Here is a 12074-nt window from a genome sequence, read left to right as displayed (position 1 = left end):
CTGGTTGCGGCTGTGGAGCCAGGGGGAGGGTGGGGCTAGTGAGGGGGTGTGCGGCGACCTCGCAGTCCATTGCCGGACACAGCCGGAAGGGGGTGGGTCGCACGGGGGGAGACAGAAAAGGGTTGGGATGCGATTAGCGTAAATGCGGTTCGCGCCCCGTGGCGAGGCGGGTATGGCTGCTCTAAGAGCAGGGGAAGGTCTCTTCCGCCACTCTCGACAGGCAGACAGACGGCCTCGTTTTCGCCGAGACAGTACCTCGTCTAGGTACATGGGCGTCGCAACCGGGGGGGACGGGGGGGGGGGACACGTCCCCCCCCCCCCCCGTCCCCAATAATAAAAGTCTTCAATTTCGTCCCCTCCAATAATATGTTTAGCTTCGTAGTTATATTAAAAATATTATTTCTGTGATACAACCCATATGTTGCGCATGGTGCATTTAGTCCAATCGTGGTAATGCGAGCACTGTGTTTTTACAAATTTGTTCTCTGAAAATATTTTTTTATAAAAAATAAATTATATATTGCAACCAACTATAATTAGAATATTTAGGATATAAAAATGCCTAAAAACCACCTTTTTGCACCTTCAAACCCCAAATTTTCCCGGGGAAATCCTCCCCCCCCCCCCAACCACCCCGTTTTTTTCCCATGGGATGGATATTCCTCAACAACTAAATCAATTGCAGTCCCCCCCAAAAAATATATATCCTTGCGACGCCCATGACTGGGTGCACGTGGAGCCAGCCTTGGGTCGAGGGCACCCCCCCTTCCCCCCGCAGTTCCTGCCCCTCTTCTCCGTAGAGGGAGGGGAGAAGTGGGTCGCGGTATTAGGCAAACCCTAGCACACAAACCTATACAAATAAATCCCATGTATTTGCAACAACATTGCGCAACTACCTCCTCTGCACAGGTAACTGAACATCAATATGTCCGCATCGACAAATCAAAATTTAAAGTCACCCAAAAAGATTTTCACCTACAAATAAATACCCAGTAAATTCAAAATAACAATTCCCTTCCCCCTCGCCTACCTTTTTCGCTCTTTCCAAACTGTTGGCAAACCACGGCAGAGACCTCAAATATATATTTGAATCTGCTGCTTAGCAGCCGTACTATCCTATATCACAAAACTATCAAAACCCAGCTTTAATGAAGTGAAGGCTGGAGATTTGGGGCTAGGCTCTCTCGGCGGGCTCCTGGGTTCGATTCCCCGGTCTGGCATCGACCCCGGAGTAGACAGCGATGGCTGTGATGATAGCCCCGTGAATGTGTTAAGGGAATGACCATTAGTAGGGCCATTCATATTTCGCGAAAAGATTCCGAGACTAGCTGAAAGTTAAAACACTGTAGCATCGTCTGTGTTTCGTGATTGGGTGAGTTTCTTTCAGGTACATGACGATTGTTAAAACACCAATCACAGTAATTCATTGCGGAACCAAATGCGTCCTGAGTGGCTCAACCAAATAAGGCAACTACTTCTCTCGCAGACGACCGCCAATCACAGGGAAGAAACCGCTGGTGCGCGTATACCTTGTTGCAGTCTAGTAGGCGTTCAGATTTATTCGCGAAGAATGCCTGCGCCTAACCATCAGCCGTAAATAACGAAATGTCTAGATTAGTTGGAATGCACTATAGTCTGATTGTCATCTAGCGTGGACATGAACACTGGGAAGACCATTGGAGACATTGTTCAACCCGATTAGAAGTCCAATTCGTACGAGTTGACTTGTTTTACTTCAGTTGAAAATATGACTTTCTCTTTTCTCCACGGTGTATTTCTGTGGCAGGCGGGGAGTAGATTTACTTTTCGATTGGGCTCTTCGCTTCTATCTGATCAGTGATCCCTGAAGTTCGTACCTACATTACTTCAACCGTCTTTTACGATATAACGTAGCATAAAAAATGGAGCAAGCTTTTGTTTACACTCATCTCAACATAATAAAATACCTCAAAAAGTTAACAAATATTTAGTTTGAAAAAATGATCATTAAACATTTAATTGGAAAGAATTGTCGATCAGACGTGAGGGTTGATTGGGTTTACAAATTAACCAAGCAACATATTATTTAAAAATTATAAGTTAATTTTATTAAGTTTTTTTATATTTATGATTGCACTTTACATTTTATATACATTTTAGCTGTACAAGTGATTCTGAAATAATTTTCGTGATTTTAAATTATTTCTTTCACGCACAGAAAAAAATTTCTGTACTTTAACAAAAGATTCATTTGGAAACCAGTTGCCAAGAAATAGTTTGTAACAATACAAGAAATATATTGTAACTTTGTAAAACATGTGGCTATGATCATTTTTGCGTATATGAAAGACGTTTATCGTTATAATACTGAGTAATTTTACGAAAATTAGCACATAATAATTATATATATTAATTTATGTGTTATTCAAGCATTAATTTTTTCAAGCCATATAAAATATAATCGAATTGTCAGTTTTATTATACTTATGAATGTGCGCAGTTAATACTGGAAAGCTAGCTATTCAAGGAACGGGTTACTGGGGAAAAAAAAAAGAAAAAAAAAAGCATTAATACCCGATTAAGAATCCGAATCCAGTATTACTGCGAACACTTTTTTTTGTAGTGATACAGTTGTTTTATTGTAAACGTACAAATTCACAAATATATGTAATTTTGCATAAATAATTTCTGTTCCATTTACAACAAAAAAATATATCGTTGACGGTGACGCTGTTTATTGAGTGCGTGTTACGCCGTGGGTTGGTGACAATCTATAGACCTCGCCTGTGTCGGGAACTTGCTCGTTCATCAAGCGCACACTCCCGTATTCGTAGTCACGCGTGCAGTCGACATTCACCCGCGTGACACACATAACGGCGCGCGGCCGCCTCACCTTGGACTAGTTCCCGTGCCATGAGGGTGGCGCCGGGCGCTTTCTGTGAACTCAAAAACGTGAGCCTGTTTGGGCAAGACACCGTGTCCGTTCTCGCTGTATAACTCTCCTGGACGAAGGTGGCGAGTATTATGTCTGCAGTCCCGATCGTTTCACGGATTGGTTGACAGTCCGGGGGCGACACTCAACTTGCCTTTAACAGGTGCGCCTCCTTAAAGATGAATCACGATGTAGCATCCAACAATAGTCCGCTAACATGTCCACGTTCCACCTACCTTGATGTCTGCGTCCCATCTCCTTGATGTCGCCTTGTTCTTCACTGACGATCCCCCAAGTTCACGTGCGAGTGTAAGAAGTGAACCTTTGGACTCATCCTGCCACCTTGTTGTTCCAAACGCACGATGATACTCCTGTAGTTCGGATCCTTCACGTTACCAAATGAACTTCTCTACAACCTCCTTGAAACAATTCCAGGCTTCCTTATCCTTCTCATCCATGGTCAGAACAAATTGTGCATCTGCAAAAATGTTTTTTCTGATGTCTGGACCTTCAAGGATCCCTTCTTTCAGCTTGGCTTCATACTTAAACCAGGAAACACTTGAAACATGCACCTGCTTGATTGAGAGACTCAATTCATCGACCCGAGCTTTGTGTGTAGAGGAGGTGTGGCAGGATTTTGTCAGAAGGAACCAAACGGTCTCTAAAGGCACCAGGTCCGGGGTCCATGGGCTCGACTCGTCTTGTCGTGACTCTAGCTCACGACAAACCCGGTCGTACGCCGGTATCCGTATCCTCGAACGTAAAAAAAAAAATACGGGTAGGCGACATTAAGACTCCCGGCTACTTGTCGTGGCCTCCGAGCACCGCGGACTACCAGGCGGTACGATTACTTTTGAATGCTGGGAAACTACGTCATCGTTCCTGCTTACAGCCACCAGTCGAAGATGACAAGATGGCGGACTCGCGCGTGTGACAGCAAGTGCACTGCGTATGTCCGCGTTTCTGGACATCGGGAAACGTACTTGCTAATTGCACAGCCACGAGGCCATATTTAGAACTATTGTTTCAGATGTTATAAATTAATAATATTTCACGCACGATATTTGTTTGAATTTCTTTTAACTAGCATATTCTCTGTTGGACTCGAAATATTTACACGCTCGTGGGCTCATAACTATAATACGCTGTGTGATTTAGTTGATCAAATAATAACTCATGACAAAAAAATACCTGTTGTGTCGAATGAATACAATTCGTTTAAGTTAAATAATTTAAAGAAACATAACTTTAAGAATCCGTGATCAAACTAGCTTCGTTATGTTTCTGAGGTGATGACTCAAGTTTGTAGGTTATGTCTGCCTGTGGCACAGCGGCAGAGTGCATGGTGCCAACGAGCGAAACATGAAGACCAAGACATGTTTTAGATCCTGTCATTATAATTTATATTTTAACCTTGTATTTATTTCATTATTACATTATATACACTTTGCCTTATGAAAAAATGTTATTATTAGGCCTAATAGTATTTATTTCTCTAATTACCCTAATCCCTTTTAATACATATTTCTTCTCATTTATTCTGTTATTTCATACTAGTTAGGCATGCAGAAATTTAAAAAAAAAATTATTTTTAAGGAAACAATCAAAATACAAGTAATTTTAACAATCCTTATTTATATTAACTTTGTAACTGAAAGAAATTTACAAGAAAGTGAATGTCCTTATATTATTGATATTCAAACGAACAACTGATAGGAATGCAATGAGGTTTTCTTTAACTTAGGGCTTTATTTTATGACTATGACTTCACCTATCCTTAACTTTGCTTGTTTATTGGTTATTACTTCAAAAAAATAATGGTTTATTACAATTACTCAAAGGTTAATAAGTTATACAATACGGTAATAAATTAACACAAAAAACCTAATAAAAAGTAAAGTATATTGAAAGGAATTACTGACCAAGTTTCATAAGCACACTTTACAGAATAATATTTGTATTTAAAAAAAGTCTGTGACATATCGACCAGCAGACATACTAGGTTGCGATTAAGCCCGCCTTACACGATGTTTAATTTCTGCAATATCGTCTGTCATCCCAATAGGTATAAAAGTGAGAATGACAATTTGTATATCAGTAGAGAAGAATGGAATCGGTTCTTCACACACGCGATACATAATGTGCCAGCGTAAAAATAGCCTCTCCATAGTTGCCGTCGAAAGCAGCTACATATATGAGAATAAATAAACACATTGCTATAATCTGATCAAATACTGAAAGGACACGAACTTTTCAGCAGTGGAACCTAAAATTATGTAACCTGGGGAATTGATTTTTTATTTTATAAGCCTACCTGATTTTCCTAAAATGCAAAAAAAAAAGTTTCTTAATATAGTGCATTAAAAATTTTTTTGTGAAATATTTAAAACGTAATAGTAATTAAATTTTCTTGCTATGCTGTTGTGAAAATCCAGTAATATTAAGTAAATAAGAATACAATGGAAATAAGGTGTGATTTAATGTAGGTTATTTCATGATATGTCTATACATTACATGCAATTAGTCAATTCACTGACATAATTCACAGAAATAATTTGCTCATTTAACTTTACGAGTTAAAAATGCTAATGAATTTTTTTATTTTTAAATTTGATGAATTATTAAACTTATTAAAATATTTTTAAAAATTGTAAAACAATAAAAAAATATTTTACCAACTGGGTCGAAGGAACAGCCACCTTTTAACGTAACAGTAATGCCCATCATTCTTAAATTCGTAGTGAAATAAAACCAGATAGCTTTTCTATGTAACAGGGGTGCCGTACCTATAAATAATTCCTTTATCCATAAGTAATATATGGAAACTTACTTATTTACAAACACAGATGTGTACAATTCTAGTTAACTTTTTTGTAAAGGTTGTTTTTCTTGTAGTATTTATTTACGTGACAACGTCTAATAAATCGATAAACGCTGGCTGCACGCACGAAAAATTGTCCCACTACGGGTGTCCCACTACGGATGTGTCCTGTTTACGCATGCGTGGCATCTCTCTGGTATGTTGCGGACGGTACAGAGAACTCGGCCGACACGTGGTGGCGTACTGCTCAAGTTTCACCCCGCCATGCTGCAGGGATAGGCGGGTCGCGCCGTTTGGATCACGCCTGCGCATGTCGCCACACACGGCTTGGGGCAGACGACAACATAGCGGGGTTCGAGGTTATTGTTGTGCACCACGCCACGGGAGTATATTAGCAAGGAAATGGCGTTCTTACAAGTACGCATTATTTTAATTACTAGTGTAAATCAGTATATTTAAACAGTGTTGTATGAATATTGTTTTAGCTGTGTAACTAAATATTTATTGCTGGTATGATACATTTCACGCTTTAGTTTGACATTGGTAATTATTTGTCATGAGTTATTATTTGATCAACTAAATCACACAGCGTATTATAGTTATGAGCCCACGAGCGTGTAAATATTTCGAGTCCAACAGAGAATATGCTAGTTAAAAGAAATTCAAACAAATATCGTGCGTGAAATATTATTAATTTATAACATCTGAAACAATAGTTCTCAATATAGCCTCGTGGCTGTGCAATAAGCAAATACGCCCGGCTAGCTCAGTCGGTAGAGCACGAGACTCTTAATCTCGGGGTCGTGGGTTCGAGCCCCACGTTGGGCGGGGATTTTTTATCGGCCTCCGTAGCGCAGTCGACGGCACACCGGGCTACGGTGCGGGGGCTCCGGGTTAGAATCCCGGGTAAGACATGGCTGTAATTTGTATTGTCTTAATAACAACCTTCAACGAACACTACCATTCCTCCATGACTCGGGGTGACTTAAAACTACAACATTAAGGGGGGGGGGAGATTGTTGCACACTGGTGACTGTCCAAACTTGCCAGTGTGCCATCAATCTTTTAAAAAAAAAAAAAAAAAAAAAAAAAAGTCGGTAGAGCACGAGACTCTTAATCTCGGGGTCGTGGGTTCGAGCCCCACGTTGGGCGGGGATTTTTTATCGGCCTCCGTAGCGTAATCGGCTACGCACCGGGATACGGTGTGGGAATCTTGGTTCGAATCCCGGGTAAGACATGGTTGTAATTTGTGTTGTCCTTATCGTCTCCTTGGCGTATGCACATACAACTACAACTACAATTTCACAACGATGCGGGGTTACATATAATAAAAACATTGAAGGGGGGCGGGGGGAGCTTATTGGCACATTGGTGACTGTCAGACTTGCCGGTACGCCAACCAACTTTTTAAAAAAAAAAAAAATTAGCTTCGCTGACTGCCAATCCACAGGATGACGGTTCGAATCCCGGCCGAAGCGAAATTTTTTTTGTACTTGAAAAAATAAATACGACACGCCCGACACTTCAAAAGTAATAAATATATTTGAATTAATGAATGCAAATAAGAGTAAATTTATTAATTAAATTGTACATTTCATTTCACTCCTTTTTATCCATACAAAATAGTAATGATTCAATAAAAATGATTCAATTTTATTCATAAAAGTTTGCAGAGGTAGATTTTATCATACAAAAGATAGAAAAATTTAAAAAAAAATTCTTCCTTAAAGAATATAATATTTTTAATGCCTAAATGGTTTGGTTTCAAAAACCTATTACGGCTCAGTCTCAGGCCAAATATGATATTTCCTTTTCTTCTGGATCAATCATTTCATCAATGTTTTGTTATGACGTTGTCACGTTAAACTATCGTCCGTGAACCGACTTTACAGAGAACCAATTTTTTTTACTAAAGTAACAAAAAAAGGCTACGTAGTATGAAATAACTGAACCAACAGACTTAGTTATATATTAAAAGTTACTATAGCAAATAGATACAGAAAAAAAAATGCTTTTTGCTTAAAGTACAAGTTGCATAATGGAATATCCATATTTATAAAAAAAAGTTATTTCCGGTGATGATGTATTTTGGGAACCTTAACTAAATTATTAATAACATTATTTTAATGGTTATACGTTTCATTATTTATATTATGCAAATATTTGTCACAAAAATTATAAACTCATATAAATATTTATTTTTAAGTATTATATATCCACCTGCGGACCATATAAGTGTATATATGTATAAACATACTTAGACAACTCGTAAAAACACTAATTAAATCACGTTTATGTAGTTTTAAATACAAAATTTTCCACTCAGAGTAAGAGATTAACTGGAATTAATTTATTTTAGAAGTGTCATTTGTACTAAAGGGAACTGCGGGGTTTAACACTGACATAAAGAAATATAGAATACCTACACAGAAACCTACAACCGGGCTTTACCAGGTTGCGTTCTCACTGTTTCAAAATAAAAATAAAATAATTCTTGGTACCATTTCACTTTATTGCAATATTCCCTATTTCTTATCTGTATATTTCTCACGAGGAACATTAATCAGCATTATTCAATTTCAAAACAAAAATATTAAATTATATTTTGTAGTTTTATTAGGTACCAAATTTGGAAACTTAGAGTATCGTGTGAACTTAAAAATTAAAAAAAAAAAAGAATTACTTTATAATTTTGAAACGTTCGTTTACGTAAATGTGATTTTGTTAATTTTTCTTAATTATAAATACTCAATCACGATAGATAGTAATATCAAAAATAAGAAATACCATAATACCATAAATGTTTACATAGTAAACCAAACATCGGAATATTCAGCATTTTGCTTAGATTTCATATTTAGAACAACTGCTATACATTTTTCAGAACTTCTCTTCAGTATGAATTAATATTGTGCAAGCAAACTACCAGTATTTCAATCAAACACGTATCACCAACCTATTATTATTTTTTGTATTATATAATAAACTGCAGTCATGTCTGCAGAAGGTTACAATTCGAATGAAAAAAAAAAATGGTCGGCAGTGTGTGGATGACAAAGCTTGAGGAACAAAATGAAGCTCACAATAAAAGAGGAAGTTCAGGTAAACGATATACGTACAGTTTTATCTCTTACGTGTCGCACGAGCTGGTGATTTGCTGTCTCAGACACAGTTGACAGCTACGACACTGCGTTCTGTGAGAATTTCGTGGAACTACTTGAAGAACTTTTTATATGGCCCTTTAAATCGCTTACGAGCTCCTAACTAGCACTCACTCTTTGAGAGTTCCAAAGAATTGAACTGAAATATTTTATTTTCCATCAAAGTTTCTCGGTGCATACATTACTTAACTGTTTGGGACAGTTGCGTTATTAAATAAGTTTGTTAGCTCAATTTTTTTGCATGCTGTGCAGTCTGATAATGACATTGTTAGAAGTTCTGGAAATCAGCGGAGTTTTACTAAAAAAAAAAAACCTTTGAAACTTTAAAAAATTGATTTTCAATCAATCAAGTACAACTTTTTCTCATTAAAGTTACACTGTTTCATAGTAGTTTTAATCGTTTCTTAAGTATAATCTAAAGATCCCAAGAACTTTGAAGGGCCTTAGATGCAGATACTTACTATTCATCCAATAAAGTTTTTTTTGTTTAGTTTTAACAGTAGGCTACTGAAAAATTGAGGTAAAAATGCATGAACAGAATTGAATACTCTGCAAATAAGTTTTCGACAGACCAAAGTCACAACGTGCCGAGACGGTGATTGGAGAACATCACTTCACGGCCAATGGGTAGAGCCTTGCATATTTCGCAAAAAGAAACCAAGGCTAGCTGAAAGTTAAAACACTGTAGCATCGTATGTGTTCCGTGATTGGGTGAGTTTCTTTCAGGTACGTGTAGATTGTTAAAACACCAATCACAGTAAGTCAGTGCGGAAGCAAACGCATACTGAGTGGCTTGATCAAATAAGGCATCAACGTCTTTCGCTGACGGTCGCCAATGACAAGAAATAAACTGTCGGTGCGGCTACATCTTGTTGTAGTCTAATAGGCGTTCAGATTTATCCGCGAAAAATTCCTGCCGCTACCAATGGGCCAACGCTGTGCTTCATCAGACTGATCACCGTGAAGTGTCGCGATGTGGTCGCGAAATACTGCGGGTTGGTTTCCCCACTGCCCTGTTTGTTCCCGGACTGTTCTTCGATCCGTTCTACAATCGTGACACGGAAACGGAGACGGATCACGTAAACGGAGACGTATCTCACGAAACGGCGTAGCTGAAGTATGCGGCAATTTCCAGAAAAGACGGAACATTGGCCGCTGTGGTAGCTACGTTGGTTTACGCTTTAAATACATTAAAAAAAATTGTTTCAAGTACAAGAATACCGTGTTCTATCATTGCTTTATGGTTTTAGTTTAACATTGATAAATATTTGAACGTATTGTGTTCTCCTATATCTTTTTTTCTTCATTTAAATAAGTTTTTCGTTGCCATTCGTATTATGTGTCATTGGTAGGGACCGGAAAAATTCGCGGTTTCGATGGCCTTCAAAATAGACTGCACACTCTCCTGTACATTTGGGCAAATAACGCAAGTTCAATGGCTGCCGACTTGTGAGTCGTCTCAGCTGGTTTGTCTGTGATTCGATCCTTCTTTGGTAGAGGGTATATAATTGGTTCAGATTTGTCAAGATGAACAGTAAGCCAACAGCAAAATCATCTAAAAGGTATATGTGTTCGAATTCTAGCCTATCGCCGAATGAACCTGCGAATTTTTCCGGTCTCTAGTCATTGGTTGGCACTGCGGGGACGGCAGATGGAGACAGTGTCCAAATAGACGGCCCGTCGCACCGAGACTCGGGTGACCGCCGCCTTCAATGTGCCAAAAAAAAAATTCATTTTCTGGTTTAAACTGTACCTTAAACTTCTACTTCCTGATTCAACTTTAGTAAAGCTTTCCGGACATTTCAGATGTGCTGTTAAGAAAGAAAGACGTGGCCTACTTCTAAGAGCGCGTCTCCAGGTTCACTACATTAAACAGCATTATTCAATTTCAAAACAAAAATGTTAACTTATTCTTTGTATTTTTATTAGGTTCCAAATTTGGAAACTTAGAGTATCGTGTGAACTTCAAAAATTTAAAAAAAAAATTACTTTATAATTTTGAAATGCCCGTTTACGTGAATGTAATTTTGTTAATTTTTCTTAATTATAAATACTCAATCACGATAGATAGTAATACCATAAATGAGAAATACCATAATACCATAAATGTTTACATAGTATTCCGCATTCTCAGCTACAAGTAAGGAAATAAATTAAATTTTTTTTTAAAATTAAGTGTACAGTGAAAGCACTGAAAATTATAATTTTTATTCAGATTCATTTGTTTAATATAGAAGGAATCAAAAAATAAATATAAAGAATCATTGACAAGTATTATCAGACTTATTAATTCAATATGTAATATCGCATCATCTTATATTGATGATCAGTAAAAGAAAATAATAGTTTTAAAAGTTCATGTGTTATTTAGAAACCCGTACGTTGTATAGGAACCTGATGCACTAATAAATTTGGGAAAGAGCTTTCTAACGTAAAAATAAAAGCATGTTTATACAATTGCAGACATTTCTGCATGGCAGCTAATCTCAGCACGCAACAAAGAAATGATTCGACTAATAATAAATGTAAATAAGTAAGTCCACAAATAGAGCCGACATGGTTCCTCATGCACAAAAACACACATAATTTAGTGCCTGGTGAGTTTTAACTCAGGCTCGACAGTTAGGCCGGTGTCCCACTATGCTGTTGAACAAGAGTTGTCAAGAATTTATACTCGGTGATTTCTACTAGATAGATTGTTTACATGTTACATTTTGTTAATTTACTTAACTACATTCTTTATAGGCTTGCATTGTACACTCTGAGAACAGCCAAAAAAAAAAAAATGCTGCGGAAGGTTTTTTAGGCGCAGCGGGAGACTCGCATAGTGCACAGAAATATATGTATATATTTTTTTGTCATTTTACAAGCGATACCTTTTGAAACCAGTTGCCAATTAATGTATTGAAACTTTGTACAACACATGTCTATTGTTATTTTAATCCATTTTTTTATTTACTATCGAAAAGATAATTGAATACTCAACAACTGGAATTTATTTTGTTTTATTAGATTATTTATGTGCACAGTTAATACTGCAAAGCCATTCAAAAAACTACTGGAGGGCATCCATTAATTACGTGATGCGATTTTGGCGAATTTTCGACATCCCCCTCCCCCTTAATATCAGGTTAGATTTTTCAAAATGCGTTATATTAGTGTAAACACGTTAATATGTGCT

At 37.5% G+C, this 12074-nt stretch overlaps 1 protein-coding gene and 1 non-coding gene across 8 annotated transcripts in view; one reads left to right on the top strand and one right to left on the bottom strand.

The window, feature by feature from the left end:
• LOC134537788 (protein unc-13 homolog B) overlaps positions 1-12074 on the bottom strand; it is a 1087975-nt gene that overhangs the window by 612492 nt on the left and 463409 nt on the right. The window lies entirely within an intron of this gene.
• Trnak-cuu (transfer RNA lysine (anticodon CUU)) lies at positions 6488-6560 on the top strand. The gene has a single exon. It is a non-coding gene; the product is annotated as a tRNA-Lys (tRNA).

This window comes from Bacillus rossius, chromosome 12 (assembly GCF_032445375.1).
Source record: "Bacillus rossius redtenbacheri isolate Brsri chromosome 12, Brsri_v3, whole genome shotgun sequence".
In the NCBI taxonomy this organism is placed as follows: domain Eukaryota; kingdom Metazoa; phylum Arthropoda; class Insecta; order Phasmatodea; family Bacillidae; genus Bacillus; species Bacillus rossius.
This window is presented reverse-complemented; position numbering and strand designations above follow the sequence as displayed.